Source organism: Nerophis lumbriciformis, linkage group LG07 (assembly GCF_033978685.3).
Source record: "Nerophis lumbriciformis linkage group LG07, RoL_Nlum_v2.1, whole genome shotgun sequence".
NCBI lineage: Eukaryota > Metazoa > Chordata > Actinopteri > Syngnathiformes > Syngnathidae > Nerophis > Nerophis lumbriciformis.
Window position 1 is genome coordinate 47,287,162 of NC_084554.2, and position 17,560 is coordinate 47,304,721.

At 40.3% G+C, this 17,560-nt stretch overlaps 1 protein-coding gene across 1 annotated transcript in view; it reads left to right on the forward strand.

The window, feature by feature from the left end:
• LOC133609430 (sodium channel protein type 5 subunit alpha-like) overlaps positions 1 to 17,560 on the forward strand; it is a 256,288-nt gene that overhangs the window by 157,907 nt on the left and 80,821 nt on the right. The gene's annotated exons all lie outside the window — the stretch shown is intronic.

Genomic DNA, 17,560 nt, shown 5'->3' on the forward strand with positions numbered 1-17,560 from the left:
ACCTAAATAGCATGTTAGCATCGATTAGCTTGCAGTCATGCAGTGACCAAATATGCCCAATTAACACTCCACACAAGTCAATAACATCAACAAAACTCAACTTTGTGCATTCACGCACAACCTTAAAAGTTTGGTGGACAAAATGAGACAGAAAAAGAAGTGGCATAAAACACGTCCTAGAACGTCGGAGAAAGTTATACATGTAAACAAACTACGGTGAGTTCAAGGACCGCCAAAATTAGTAGGACAAAACGGCGCTCGCCAAATACTTGAATCAGTGAAGCTGACAGTGTGCTTTATAACAATTAGGGAGGTTTGTGTCATGTTTGTCCTCCTACAGAAACCATATTAAAACAAAAAATATATTTTTTCCCCCTCATCTTTTTCCATTTTTCATACATTTTTTAAAAAGCTCCAGAGAGCCACTAGGGCGGCGCTAAAGAGCCGCATGCGGCTCTAGAGCCGCGGGTTGCCGACCCCTGGTCTAGATCAACGAAGTTATAATTTTAAATTTTTATTACTTATTTTTTGTTTGTGTGCCTTTTCATGCCTTTTTTTTGTCAAATTAAACTTAGTTTTTTATATGGCAAACACAAAAAAAATGCAATATTTCCCCAAAAATATTTCAAAGTGGAATTTTTGATGTGAAGTAATCGGAGCCTGAAATAGGTCAATAATTCATAACAACATTGATTTTGATTCATTATTATTTTTTGAACAATGACAGTTTTAAAAGGAAAAAAAAAACCAGCCTGCATGGCAGCTTCATGTTATTAGCCAACATTACAACTTTTTCTCGTTACATTTCACCGGTTATCATGTTGTTGTTTTTTCATTAGAATTTTTGGAATGAGCCTGGGGGCAGTTAAAAAATTAACTGAGGGCCGCAAATGGCCTCCGGGCCACACTTTGGACCCCCCTGCTGTAGATTTCCATTTCCTGTATGTGTCCCAATATTTGTTGTCCACATGGTGTATTTACAGCTCGCCATGTGGATTAAACCATCATGCTAATAAGAAATTAGCACTTAGCTGTCAGAGTGGCGGCAACATCAGTGTGTGTGCGTATGTGTGTGCGTATGTGTGTGTGTGTGTGTGTGTGTGTGTGTGTGTGTGTGTGTGTGTGTGTGTGTGTGTGTGTGTGTGTGTGTGTGTGTGTGTATGTGTGTGTGTGTGTGTGTCAGGCTGCTTCAGATGTTCCAACGATAACACATTTGAGACGACTCCGTTATCAATGTGACCAAAAGTGGCAATCAAAGTGGCGCTCACACGTTAGCGATCAAAGCGCCGCCAGCCTCCGCGCGCGCTCTGATGCTAACGAGCGGCTGACCCCGCCCCCGCCGTACTGGAGCTGCTATTTCGGGAGCCGCTGTGTCACGTCGCGAGACATTGAACAGAAGTGAGGCCGCGCTGGCTCATGACCTTCACGGTGGCCTCTTTTGACCTTCAGCAGGGATGACCCTTGACCTGTGTGCGCAGCTCTGATTCCTCTCGGGGATTGGCGACCTCCGACCTCTGTAAAGCTGCTGAGCTAGGAGGCATCGGCGTGGCAAAGTGGACCTGACGCGAGGGTCACTTGTGTGGCGGCCGTGCTAAAGTTAGCCTGCTATAGCTTTGTCATGGTGATGATGTCATTGCGTGTCACCTTTATCATCAATAACAATTAACTATAGTCGCAAACTAACACACACACACAAACACTTCCCTCAACAGAGGTGGCACAAAACAATCTCCCTCGGCAACAGGCGCTGGGAGACGGTTGCTATGGTGACGCTAAGTACTGGCTTCCTCCCAGGCCTCAGTTTACCTGAGTGTTATAATTGAAGGTGCGCGCTTTGTGTGTGTGGCGTGTGTGTGATGGGAAACCAAATGGAATGGCACGGGAACACACACACACACACACACACACACACACACACACACACAGAATAAATCCCAGAATGAGCTCAACATGTTTGTGTTTGAGTCCATCTGTCATTTCTCTTTGACTGTCATTGTCTCACAAAGTTTAGACACAAATTAAAAACACAATCGTCTGCTTGTGAACTTTGACCTTACGCATTCTCTTCCTTACGCACACTCCAGTTTGACATTTTGTGTCTCTCACATGCACGCGCGCACACACACACACAAACACACTCACACACACACACACATTCTTGTATTCGTTACCTTCTTGAGACCTCCGAAAAATGCCTAACTCTGGTATTATGATAAAAGTCGTAATTTCACTCAATGCAAGTCCAAATTTGACAAGAAAAACTGAACATGTGTGCAATATTATGATGAAAGTTGGAATTTTACTCAATAACAGTCGCAATTTTACGAGAAAAGCTTAGAATTTTGGCCATTTTATGAAAAGAGTAGTAATTCTACTCAACAAAAGTCACAATTTTATAAGAAAACTTTCAAATTTTGGCAATATTCTAAAAATAATCGGAATTTTACTTGGCAAAATTATGACAAAAGTCAACTGTTCACCTGGCGGATTTTTTCGAGGATGAACAGGAACGTCCTTTAGTTGCCGTCTTGTTTTATCATATATTGCTGCCTTTGCACCTGTCAATGTTTACTTTTGTATGCACATTAAATCAACAAAAAATCCTGACTTTGGAGCAATGTTCACAGACTGTAGTATTTGGCTCTCTATTAGATGCAATGGTTTTCCATATTGGTACCATGATTTATGTCCTAACTTGTTCACCGGTCCTCATTTGGAAGGTACTTTTCCTTGTTGATGTCTCAAGAAAACACACACACACACGCACACACACACACACACACAAATACACACACAGAACAAATCCCAGAATGAGCTCAACATGTTTGTGTTTGAGTCCATCTGTCATTTCTCTTTGACTGTCATTGTCTCACAAAGTTTAGACACAATTTAAAAACACAATCGTCTGCTTGTGAACTTTGACCTTACGCATTCTGTCCTTACACACACTCCAGTTTGACATTTTGTGTCGCTCTCACACGCACATACACAAACACACACACACACATTCTTGTATTTGTTACCTTCTTGAGACCTCCGAAAAATGCCTAACTCTGGTATTATGATAAAAGTCGTAATTTCACTCAATGCAAGTCCAAATTTGACAAGAAAAACTGAACATGTGTGCAATATTATGATGAAAGTTGGAATTTTACTCAATAACAGTCGCAATTTTACGAGAAAAGCTTAGAATTTTGGCCATTTTATGAAAAGAGTCGTAATTTTACTCAAGAAAAGTCACAATTTTATAAGAAAACTTAAAAATGTTGCCAATATTCTAAAAATCATCCAAATTTTACTTTGCAAAATGATGACAAAAGTCAGCTGTTCACCTGGCGGGTTTTTTCGAGGATGAATAGGGAAGTCCTTCTTTAGCTTCTGTCTTGTTTTATCATATATTTCTGCCTTTGCACCTGTCAATGTTAACTTTTGAATGCACATTAAATCAACAAAAAAATCCTGACTTTGGAGCAATGTTCACAGACTCTAGTATTTGGTTCTCTATTAGATGCAATGGTTTTCCGTATTGGGACCATGATTTCGGTCCTAACCTGTTCACCCGTCCTCATATGGAAGGTACTTTTCCACATTAATGTCTCAAGAAGGGTAGAAATACAAGAAAACACACACACACACACACACACACACACACACATTCTTGTATTTGTTACCTTCTTGAGACCTCCGAAAAATGCCTACCTCAGGTATTATGATAAAAGTCGTAATTTCACTCAACGCAAGTCCAAATTTGACAAGAAATACTGAACATTTGTGCAATATTATGATAAAAGTTGGAATTGTACTCAATAACAGTCGCAGTTTTACGAGAAAAGCTTAGAATTTTGGCCATTTTATGAAAAGAGTCGTAATTTTACTCAACAAAAATCACAATTTTATAAGAAAACTTTAAAATTTTGCCAATATTCTAAAAATCATCGAAATTTTACTTGGCAAAATTATGACAAAAGTCAGCTGTTCACCTGGCGGGTTTTTTCGGGGATGAATAGGGACGTCCTTTAGCTGCCGTCTTGTTTTATCATATATTGCTGCCTTTGCACCTGTCAATGTTTACTTTTGAATGCACATTAAGTCAACAAAAAATCCTGACTTTGGAGCAATGTTCACGGACTCTAGTATTTGGTTCTCTATTAGATGCAATGGTTTTCCATATTGGGACCATGATTTATGTCCTAACTTGTCCACCGGTCCTCAAATGGAAGGTACTTTTCCTTGTTGATGTCTCAAGAAGGGTAGAAATACAAGAAAACACACACACACATACTGGTTATCATTTGGAATGGGGACCAAGTTTTTGATCATCACTTGTGGGGACCACCCTTTCTACAGGTTGTGGAGGCATACAAAAAATGAGGTAAAATGTCCACTGCCCAGTTAGCTCATACACGTCTTTAAATCTCTGGATTGATGAAGTAATGTGCTGATCATTCTTACTGGGGACAATAGGGAAAAAGAGTTAATATGGTTCATGGGGACCAAATTTAAATAATTTTGCATAATTCACACAAATTGGTACGTGACTACTGAGGACCATTTAAAAAAATTTTAAAAATTAAAAAAAAGTTCACACTCAAACTAACCAGTAAACATGTTTTATGGGCCAAAGCTTAAAAATCACTTAGGCATCTTCAGAATAAATCTGACTATCATTTAAAAAGGTTTCCCTTTAGGGGACCTGTTTTTTTGTCCCCATACCGTCAGAGGTCACCTAAAAGGGACTGTGTAAACAGAGCGATGTCCCCATTAAGTAAGAATTGCCAGAACACACACACAAAACACACACACACACACACAGGGTCCATAAAGTCCATCAGGTTTGATTTATTGTTTAAATCATCGATCCTCTTTTAATTATACACACCCACGATAGCAAAGTGTGTGTGTGTGTGTGTGTGTGTGTGTGTGTGTGTGTGTGTGTGTGTGTGTGTGTGTGTGTGTGTGTGTGTGTGTGCGTGTGTGTGTGTGTGTGTGCGTACGTGTGACATGCAGAGGGCCCCTCGAGTTGGAATGGGTGGGGGGTGGGGGCTAAAGTGGCGTCCCTCCATTAACGCAGGCTGAGGTGTGTGTGAGAGATAACTGCTGGCTCTCGCACTGTCACACCTCACACGCACACACACACACACACGCACACACACACATGCGGACACACCCTCCTGTCTGCATTTTCCAGGGCTCTCACTCACACACTCTTCATGTTGTCCTCGAGCTCCTAAAACGCACAAACACACACCGAGTGGCGCCATCAGACACACTCACATGCCACCATGTTGACTCACTAGTATGGGGTGGGTGGACGAAGGGGTGACGTGTGTGTGTGTGTGTGTGTGTGTGTGTGTGTGTGTGTGTGTGTGTGTGTGTGTGAGAGAGAGACGGCACGGCCTTGCTCAGGGTGGGTGTCAGTCTGACCACCATGAAGATGACAGTTGATAAGTCATTGTGTGTGTGTGTGTGTGTGTGTGTGTGTGTGTGTGTGTGTGTGTGTGTGTGTGTGTGTGTGTGTGTGTGTGTGCATCACTACCCCCCAGTGTGCACACTGCTTGAATGATCAGCACAAGGTGCTCATCGCATGCACGCTAGCATTCTATTATCATTGATTGTTGTTGCTGTAATGTTTGTATCAGCAGCTACTTGCTCTCTATGAAAGTACATTTCCATTGATTGTGTTGCCTTTTAATGTTGTTCAGCTTTTTATTATCGCATTAAGTATGACTTGTTGTTACCGTAACGCCCGAACGAGAGGCATTATTTTTGTCCCGTCTGATTGGCAAGACACTTACTTAGTAGTTTGGCGAGAATGTGGTACTGAGGGCCTTGAAGGGGAACTGCACTGCTTTGGGAACTTTGCCCATCGTTCACAATCATGATGAGCAACAAGAACAGTTTTTTTTTTAGATTTCTAAAGATAATAAAAAGGCTTGAAAGAGGCGGCTAATATGAGTAACCATTGTAGGGCCTTTACTGTTCCTAATGTACATAAACGACATGTCATCAGCATGCGACTGTGAATTGTTTTTGTTTGCGGATGACTCGGCCCTGCTGGTATCCAGGTGGAGAAAATCCTCAGTGCTGAACTCCTTAGTATTTGCACCTGGCTCGCTGACAACAAGCTATCCATACACTTGGGTAAAACGGAATCCATCCTATTTTGGTCCCACATCAACCTTAAAGGGGAACATTATCACAATTTCAGAATGGTTATAACCATTAAAAATCAGTTACCAGTGGCTTATTATATTTTTCGAAGTTTTTTTCAAAATTTTACCCATCACGCAATATCCCTAAAAAAAAGCTTCAAAGTGCCTGATTTTAACCACCCGTCCATTTTCCTGTGACGTCACATAGTGAAGCCAACACAAACAAACATGGCGGAAAGAACAGCAAGCTATAGTGACATTAGCTCGGATTCAGACTCGGATTTCAGCGGCTTAAGCGATTCAACAGATTACGAATGTATTGAAACGGATGGTTGTAGTGTGGAGGCAGGTAGCGAACACGAAATTGAAGAAGAAACTGAAGCTATTGAGCCATATCGGTTTGAACCGTATGCAAGCGAAACCGACGAAAACGACACGACAGCCAGCGACACGGGAGAACGCGAGGACGAATTCGGCGATCGCCTTCTAACCAACGATTGGTATGTGTTTGTTTGGCATTAAAGGAAACTAACAACTATGAACTAGGTTTACAGCATATGAAATACATTTGGCAACAACATGCACTTTGAGAGTGCAGACAGCCCAATTTTCATCAATTAATATATTCTGTAGACATACCCTCATCCGCGCTCTTTTCCTGAAAGCTGATCTGTCCAGTTTTGGAGTCGATGTCAGCAGGCCAGGGAAGCTAGGGTCGATAGGGGGTTTAGCTCGCTCGTCTGCGGGAACAAACTGCCGCCATTGCTTGCCGTGCTACCGAGGTCCTTTGTCCCTAAATTGCTCACACACTCCGGCAGATTCAATGGGGGTCTGGCGGCAGATTTCTTTGACTTTATCGTTGGAAATGCATCTGCTTTGAGTGTCGCAGGATATCCACACATTCTTGCCATCTCTGTCGTAGCATAGCTTTCGTCGGTAAAGTGTGCGGAACAAACGTCCAATTTCTTGCCACTTTCGCATCTTTGGGCCACTGGTGCAACTTGAATCCGTCCCTGTTTGTGTTGTTACACCCTCCGACAACACACCGACGAGGCAAGGTTTTTTCCAAGGTACGGAAAACAGTCTTAAAAACGGAAAATAACAGAGCTGATTTGACTCGGTGTTTGAGAAAATGGCGGATTGCTTCCCGATGTGACGCCACGTTGTGACGTCATCGCTCCAAGAGCGAATATTAGAAAGGCGTTTAATTCGCCAAAATTCACCCATTTAGAGTTCGGAAATCGGTTAAAAAAATATATGGTCTTTTTTCTGCAACATCAAGGTATATATTGACGCTTACATAGGTCTGGTGATAATGTTCCCCTTTAAGAAAGTCAATGACTTCACTATAAAAGTGGGTGACATTGTTATCACCAGGAAAGATGAGGTCACCTACCTAGGTTCCATTCTAGAGGCTAATCTTTCCTGTGATAAAATGGCAACCAAGGTAATCAAAAAGGTCAACCAACGAACGAGATTTTTCTATAGAATCTCCTCTCTGGTCAACAAAAGCACCATGAAGATTCTAACGGGAACTCTCGTTCAACCCTTTTTCGATTACGCATGCACCTCCTGGTACCCTAGCACCTCCAAAACCCTCAAATCGAGACTCCAAACATCCCAGAACAGGCTAATCAGATTACTTCTAGACCTCCACCCCAGATCCCACCTCACTCCTACCCACTTCCCCAAAGTGGGCTGGCTCAGGGTGGAGGACAGAGTAAAACAACTTGCACTGAGCCTAGTCTATAAAATCCGCTACACCTCCCTCATACCGAAATACTTGTCAAACTACTTCCTTAACGTAAATGACCGTCATAACCACAACACCAGAGGGAGCTCCACAAACCACGTTAAACCCAGAACCCCTGAATAAGAAGTTCAATCTCCATCCATCCATCCATTTTTTACCGCTTGTCCCTTTTGGGATCGCGGGGGGTGCTGGAGCCTATCTCAGCTGCATTCGGGCGGAAGGCGGGGTACACCCTGGACAAGTCCCCACCTCATCGCAGGGCCAACACAGATAGACAGACAACATTCTCTTATTATTATAATCAAATGACAGCAGTCATTTCCATGAGGTTATTTTCTAATATAAGTGTTTAGGCCCACTTACAATGACAATAACAAAGAATATTGTTTTTCATGAACTGTGTACTTGTATTGTTTGTCTGGGTGGAGGTCCTGCTTTGGAAATAGTTTGTACCCCTTTCAGACATTGCATTTAGTTCCCATTAAAACATTCACATGTTGCACAATGAGATGTAAGCAGGGGATCATGTGTACATTCCTGCAACTTCCTGTTTGTAAAAAATATATTTTTATTAGTATTTATTTAATATACTAACAGCATTTCATGATTAATATTTATAAATTAAAATTCCTAATAAATGACACTAGAATAAGCACACATTTGATTGGTAAATCATAGTGTAACGACCTGGAATGACACTTTATGTGTGGTGTTGGAGTTGTCCGACTTTTTGTGTGGCTGTAAACGCATCACTGGCTAAGTGCCATATGTGCATGTGTTGGCGCAAGTGAGAAAGAGCGAGCGGCTGCTGTTGATATAACAAAGTTGGTTTTGGTCTGGTTTGTACTGCAGAAAATGACCACTTTTGCTAGATATAATTTTTTTTACTAATGTTTTGGTGATGTGTTTATGGCCGACAATAAAGAGTTTTGCTCAGTAAAGTGATGGATGGAATTCATGTCCTCAAAGCGTCTCGACAGACGTTACAATATTTGAACAATGATGACGAAAACTGTTTTCTCTGTCTTGTCCGTGTCGTGTCGAAAATTGTTATGCGCTTATTTTTTTTTTTTTGATTTTGTGCGTGGCATAGATTTGCCGTGCGCAGAGGACGCTTGAGCAGTGCGCAATTGCACAGGCGCGCACCTTAGAGGGAACATTGGTCTATACTCTGATGATTAACTTGTGTGATGACTGTATTATGCTGATAGTATATATTTGTACCATGAATTGATTTACGTGGACCCCGACTTAAACAAGTTGAAAAACGTATTGGGGTGTTACCTTTTAGTGGTCAATTGTACGGAATATGTACTGTACTGTGCAATCTACTAATACAAGTCTCAATCAATCAATCAATCAATGGCGTGTGTGTTGTAATCATGGCTGACTTGGTAGTAGACAACAAAGACTATTTTTGGACAAAAGAGGATTCACGAAGCGACAAGAACACACGTCTTTTTTCTTCTTTTTTTTAGATTTCTATAGATGATTGAAAAAAAGCTTGAAAGAGGCGGCTAATAGGAGTAACCATTGTGGCCTTCGAAGCCCTTTAAAACCACTTCAAAACCCTCCATCAAGGTTTTATATACACGCTGCAAGTATATCAAGTATATATATATATATAATGTTGTATAAGACACGTTCATAACAATGTGTAATATGTACAATATTTACCGTATGTTGGTCATTTTATGCATTACTGGGACTTAATTCTTCAGCGCGTTTATTTCTGTTTCTATAGCAACACACTTTGCGTGTGTGTTGTAATCTTGGCTGACTTGGTAGTAGACAACGAAGACTATTTTTGGACAAAAGAGGATTCACGAAGCGACAAGAACACACGTCTTTTTTCTTCTTCTTTTTTAGATTTCTTAAAGATGATAAAAAAAAAAGCTTGAAAGAGGCTGCTAATAGGAGTAACCATTGCAGCCTTCAAAGCCCTCTAAACCACTTCAAAACCCTCCATCAAGGTTTTATATACACGCTGCAAGTATATCAAGGATATATATAATGTTGTATAAGACACGTTTCATAACAACATATAATATGTACTGTATTTTGGTCATTTTATGCATTTTATGCATTACTGGGACTTATTTCCTCAGCGCATTTATTTCTGTTTTCCACTTCGCGGTTGTGTTGTAATCATGGCTGACTTGGTAGTAGACAACAAAGACGACTATTTTTGGACAAAAGAGGATTCACAAAGTTATTTTTTTGAAGCTGAATATACGGAAGATGAACTGCAGCTTATAGAAGCGAGCACGAAGGAAGGGTGAAACGGAAGCCGAGACAGTGAGGTCGGCGTTACTCGACGCTGCAAATGTGAAACCAAAGCTATGCCGACATAAATGGAGTGGTTACCCAAAATAAACCGGAAATAAATGTCCCCAGACAACTGGACCAAACAGGCTACTGTCCATCGAGTGAGTCACTATAATATTGATCATGATTCACGCATTAAGTCATACGTGTACATACAGTGCTGTGTACAAACAAAACATGAAATGTGGGCTAATAATTTACAGATACTGTAATATGATTGCATGCCGTTGTGAGCCGATGTGTTACTACGCTAGAAAAAGACTTCCTCAGTGTTCGCTCTTACAATAACAATTTTGCTGCAGTTTGATTATTTCACGGGTTACGGAACGTAAATGAAGTATTGTTGGCGGTTTTTGGATGCATTTTAAAGTGATTTAGTGGCAGAATGGTATGCTTCCATTAGCTGCATTGCTATCCACCTAGAACGAGCAGACTATTGCATTTTCAACTTCTCAACTGTCTATGCGACGTCAAGGCTTGGTTAGCCCAGAATTTTTTAATAATGAATGAGGGAAAAACGGAAATTTTAGTTTTTGGTCCGGCCCTCACTGACTTGGGACCATTGCAAAATTATGTGCGTCCCAAAGTCACCAGCCTTGGCGTCACTATAGACTGCGATTTTAAAGGGGAACATTATCACAATTTCAGAAGGGTTAAAACCATTAAAAATCAGTTCCCAGTGGCTTATTATATTTTTCGAAGTTTTTTTCAAAATTTTACCCATCACGCAATATCCCTAAAAAAAGCTTCAAAGTGCCTGATTTTAACCATCGTTATAAACACCCGTCCATTTTCCTGTGACGTCACATAGTGAAGCCAACACAAACAAACATGGCGGAAAGAACAGCAAGCTATATCGACATTAGCTCGGATTCAGACTCGGATTTCAGCGGCTTAAGCGATTCAACAGATTACGAATGTATTGAAACGGATGGTTGTAGTGTGGAGGCAGGTAGCGAAAACGAAATTGAAGAAGAAACTGAAGCTATTGAGCCATATCGGTTTGAACCGTATGCAAGCGAAACCGTCGAAAACGACACGACAGCCAGCGACACGGGAGAAAGCGAGGACGAATTCGGCGATCGCCTTCTAACCAACGATTGGTATGTGTTTGTTTGGCATTAAAGGAAACTAACAACTATGAACTAGGTTTACAGCATATGAAATACATTTGGCAACAACATGCACTTTGAGAGTGCAGACAGCCCAATTTTCATCAATTAATATATTCTGTAGACATACCCTCATCCGCGCTCTTTTCCTGAAAGCTGATCTGTCCAGTTTTGGAGTTGATGTCAGCAGGCCAGGGAAGCTAGGGTCGATAGGGGGTTTAGCTCGCTCGTCTGCGGGAACAAACTTCCGCCATTGCTTGCCGTGCTAGCGAGGTCCTTTGTCCCTGAATTGCTCACACACTCCGGCAGATTCAATGGGGGTCTGGCGGCAGATTTCTTTGACTTTATCGTTGGAAATGCATCTGCTTTGAGTGTCGCAGGATATCCACACATTCTTGCCATCTCTGTCGTAGCATAGCTTTCGTCGGTAAAGTGTGCGGAACAAAGGTCCAATTTCTTGCCACTTTCGCATCTTTGGGCCACTGGTGCAACTTGAATCCGTCCCTGTTCGTGTTGTTACACCCTCCGACAACACACCGACGAGGCATGATGTCTCCAAGGTACGGAAAACAGTCGAAAAAACGGAAAATAACAGAGCTGATTTGACTCGGTGTTTGAGAAAATGGCGGATTGCTTCCCGATGTGACGTCATATTGTGACGTCATCGCTCCGAGAGCGAATATTAAAAAGGCGTTTAATTCGCCAAAATTCACCCATTTAGAGTTCGTAAATCGGTTGAAAAAATATATGGTCTTTTTTCTGCAACATCAAGGTATATATTGACGCTTACATAGGTCTGGTGATAATGTTCCCCTTTAAACTTGACTAACAAGTCAATGGCGTTTTAAAATCGTATTTTTATCATCTTCGTCTTTTAGCAAAGGTAAAACCGTTTTTATCTTTGAACCTTTTTGAACAAGTCGTGCATGCTTTTATTTCAAGTCGCCTGGACTACTGCAATGCACTTTATGCTGGCATTAGCCAAAAATCCCGGTTGCAGTTAGTCCAGAACGCGGCAGCACGACTTTTAACAGGGGCCAGGAGACGCGAACATATAACCCCAATTCTTGAGACTTTGCACTGGCTCCCTGTTCATTTTAGAATTGATTTTAAAACCTTGCTGTTTGTTTTTAAAACTTTACATGGACTTGTACCTCAATATATCTCGGACCTCATCCAAACTTACAATCCTGCGCGCGCTCTGAGGTCCGAGAGCCAGCTCCAGCTCGTGGTGCCCAAGACCAGACTTAAAACCATGGGAGACAGGGCCTTCTCTGTGGTCGGCCCTAAGCTCTGGAACACTCTGCCCTTCCATGTTCCAACTGCTCCCACAGTGGAGTGTTTTAAGTCTCGTCTTAAGACCCACTTTTATTCTCTGGCTTTTAACACTACGTGAGTTGTGTGGTCCTCTGTTGTCCTCTGTGTTTTTAAAATTTTGATTTCTATTTACTGTTTTAATTGGTTTTACCCGTTTTTAATCATATTTATTTTATATGTTTTTAATTGTGTTTAATATTGTTGTGCAGCACTTTGGAAACATTTTGTTGTTTAAATGTGCTATATAAATAAAGTGGATTGGATTGGATTGATTTTAAAATGCAAAAAAAAACCAACCTTTTTGTCTGCTTGTCTCTTATAAGGATTGTGAACAATAGGCAACATTTTAAAACCCAGTGCAGTTCCCCTTTAAAGGCCACTCAGGTCGCCACAGCGGGCTCGTGACTGTTGTGTCGCCGGTTTGAACCCCTGGCAACTTGCGTTTTAAATTATTTCTCGGCTCTTCATGTCTGTTTTAACGCGGTTTAAACCAGTGTTCTTAACTATATGATGTATAAAGAAGAGTATGGCCAACTCGGTTTCAGGCGATCTCCTCAATCATTGGTCAAAAGGCACTCACAGGGCGCCATGATTGCTAACCACTTTGAGCTAACGCTTTTTCAAGGTGTAAAAATGCCCTGTTGTGCAGCATGTGGCTGCTCCACCCGCCAGAATTGTGGAAAGTGAAGGTTCGCCATCATTACTGGCCACCAATTACAACATCTTGTGTGAGGTAAAAACAACTGTATTTTGTTTTGGAGAGAACCCACAGAAGCTCATACAAATAATAACAGAATAAATTAATGAATTAAAGATGGTTTGACAAAAAAAAGACTATCATTGAATCCCTAAAATAATGCAATTTTGTAGCAGCAGAAGAGAAAGTCAAACACAAAAAGAAATAGATGGACATTGAATGAGTAAAAGAGTTATTGTGCAGAAATATGGGGCATATAAGTACAAAAGTACACTTATTCACTTAGCATCAGAGGTGGGTAGAGTAGCCAGAAATTGTACTCAAGTAAGAGTACTGTTACTTTAGAGATTTATTACTCAAGTAAAAGTAAGGAGTAGTCACCCAAATATTTACTTGAGTAAAAGTAAAAAGTATGTTGTGAAAAAACTACTCAAGTACTGAGTAACTGATGAGTAACCTGTTCGTTTAATGATGACGGCAACAAATAATGCACAAACACATAAAAATAGCAATGAGCAAATTCAGAGCCAGGAATATCTCTTAAGCAACTAAAACAATAATATATATTAAATAATAATACATTAACATAAAAAAAATTAAGGCAAATTGAGCCACAATAACTTAACAGCACCATAGGCTCAGTAGGCAGAGATTACAAAGGAAAATAACAAGTTAGCCTTTACGCAAACCATAAACTGATAGGTGTGGGCTGCACCTGGGAAAACACTGTGCACTTCTGATTGGTGTTTCTATGCATGCGTGTGTGTGTGCGACTGTGCGTGTGAGTGTGTCTCTGTCTGTCTGTCTATGAGGCTGCAGTGCATTAATAAATGTCCCCTCGCGGTGTACATTTGACAGTGATTTTATAGCAGGGAAGCTAACATCAGCCTACGGTGACAGCCAAAATATCTACTAACGTTACTTACCGCGATGTGCTTCCTCAAATTTGACGTTGAGTTCATGTAAGCTTAAGCTTGTTAATCATGTGACCGCCTGGCTCTGTTTGATTGGTGAAACGGAGTGAAACGGAGTGAAACGTCACCAGTGACTGCATGTGATTGGTGAAACGCAGGCATGCGATAGATCCTACTTTGAAGGTCTGTATGACAAACCAAAACAAACAAAGCGTGCATTAACAGATCGATAAAAATCAGTAGCGAGTAGCGAGCTGAATGTAGATAAATGGAGCGGAGTAAAAGTAGGGTTTCTTCTCTATAAATATACTCAAGTAAAAGTAAAAGTATGTTGCATTAAAACTACTCTTAGAAGTACAATGTATCCCAAAAGTTACTCAAGTAGATGTAACGGAGTAAATGTAGCGCGTCACTACCCACCTCTGCTTAGCATGTTGCAAAAAATAAAGATGAGTTAGAATAATACATGAGTGAGGCATACAGTGATTACAAATACATTGCAGGCAGACACCACAGTTGAAGTACTTCACACAAAAGTCATAGTTTCTTCGTGATTGTTGGTCCAAAGATTTTGGCATAAATAACAAAGTATTTTTTTGGTCGTTTTGTGTATTTTTTACGTTTATTGTGCCGTCGGGTGCGTGTCAGACTGCCTGCTGGTCACGAAACACTGCAGGAATGTAGCAGCAGAGTCCATCAAATACAGACACAAAATTATACAGTACAGGCCAAAAGTTTGGACACACCTTCTCCTCATTCTATGTGTTTTCTTTATTTTCATGACTATTTACATTGTAGAGTGTCACTAAAGGCATCAGAACTATGAATGAACAGGGTGAAATAACTGAAATCATGTTTTATAATCTAGTTTCTTCAAAATAGCCACCCTTTGCTCTGATTTCTGTTTTGCACACTCTTGGCATTCTCTCGATGAGTTTCAAGCACACCTGTGAAGTGATGATCATTTCAGGAGACTACCTCTTGAAGCTCATCGAGAGAATGCCAAGAGTGTGCGAAAAAGTAATCAGAGCAAAAGGGGGCTATTTTGAAGAAACTAGAATATAAAACATGTTTTCAGTTATTTCACCTTTTTTTGTTAAGTACATAACTCCACATGTGTTCATTCATAGTTTTAATGCCTTCAGTGACAATCTACAATGTAAATACCGTATTTTTCGGACTATAAGTCGCAGTTTTTTTTCATAGTTTGGCCGGGCTCCACTGCGACTTATATATGTTTTTTTCTTTTTTTATTATGCATTTTCGGCAGGTGCGACTTATACTCCGAAAAATACGGTAGTCATGAAAATAAAGAAAACGCATTGAATGAGAAGGTGTGCCCAAACTTTTGGCCTGTACTGTACTTTCACAAAATAAAAGCATGTTTTATTGTAAATTAATGAGTTGGATTATGTTTAGAACTATATATCGACTATATTTGTTTGTTTCGTCAGAAAAACTAACATCAAAACGACAGCAATTGCATGCATCCCGGGTACAGCCGCACACGTCCTTGGTAGCAGTCATGGCGCCTGTTGTCTAGGTGGCCATACTCCCTTTATACGCGACTCTGCCGTTGTTGGGCCGCGAGCTCCCCGTAGAGTGCCCCCAAAAAAATATTTTTTCACAGCTGTGGTCCGTATGGGCCGCAGAGGTACTCAGTTGTAATACACTTTTCCACCACTTGAGGCAGTAATGACAATTGATTGATTGAAACTTTTATTAGTAGATTGCACAGTACAGTACATATTCCGTATAATTGACCACCAAATGGTAACACCCGAATAAGTTTTTCAACTTGTTTAAGTCGGGGTCCACGTTAATCAATTCATGGTAAAATATTAAACAAATAGAAGAAGTCTGGAGCTAAAGTCATAGGAGTTTCTTAAGAATACAAATTATGACTAAAGTGGCAAAGCTGTGTTTTTATTTGCACTTTTATTTTTTTTAACAATTTATTTAAAAAAAAACACATATTATTATTAATTAGAATGTTTTTATTTTAGCACTGAATAATTCTATATAAATGTGTTTTTGTCAGTTTCAAACACTGATGACATCTATTAAACAAGACAAGAAGCAAAGAATCAAACAGAGACAGAATTAAATTTGGACTCAACTTTGAGGAGAGACGCGGCCACTGTACTCTCTGTACAGTCTTCCACCACGCTCTGCCCAAAGATTGCACTCCACCTTCTTTATTTGACTTTCTCCCCCCACCTGACCACAGCTGCTTCCAGAGGGAAGTGGGTTGTAAACAGCGTTGCCTTTGGTTACCGAACAGTTCAAAAGAAGAGGTCGTAGAATAGTTCAAAAAGAGTTCCATAAAATAGTTCAAAGAGAGTTCGTACAATACTACTTTTTTTTTTTTTTTTTTTTTTTTTTGTGTCCTGTCCAGCTTCTCAGGCAAATCATATAGTTGATGTAGATGCCCATGTCGGCTGTTCAGATTTACTTTACAAAAGAGAAGTGTAGGATACTTCTCTTGTTGCCTTATTTGTATTTGACTTTATTACATGTATTTATATTATCATTTAGTGCAGCCGGGCCGGAGCAGGAGGGGATAGAAAGAGGAATAAAAAGAAGACAGAGGGGGAAATTGTGGGGACAAGAGGGGGATTAGACAGAGAGACAAAAACAACAACAGCAAACAACAACAACAACAACAACAATAGAGCAACATCAGCAAATACGACATGTACAAATATGATGGTAAAAGTAATAGCAAATAAGCAGTTAGCGAAAAATGAAAAATAATACAGAAATGACAATGAGCATTATTACACTACAAATGGATCAATACAAATACCAATAAAAATAGCGCTATTGATAATGAACAATACCAATAATTTACCTTTATTATCAACAATACAGTTGTTTAAATGCAACAATACATATACGTAATGATAACTTGAGATACGAAAGAATGCAGAAAAATGGAGAGGGAGAAAGAGAAGCAACCTACATTAACCTTGTAGATTGTTATAGTAACAATAGGTTAAGCTTTGTCAGTGTGCCATGTGTTACACCCAGTTTACCCTAGGGCAACAACGTTAATATATGTTTGATGAAACGTGATTATGTGCATGAGTGTAAGTATGCATATGTACTTGTATATGTACAGAATGTGTATATGTGTTTGTACAATGAATGTATATGTATGTATATGTATATCGTAAAATACTTCAAAAAGAGTTCGCCTGGAAATTGGGCAGATCCTGCCATCTGTCCACTGTGAAGTCACAGTGGAGTTTTACAAGCCTTCCTCCTGGTAGGCCCCAAAGACA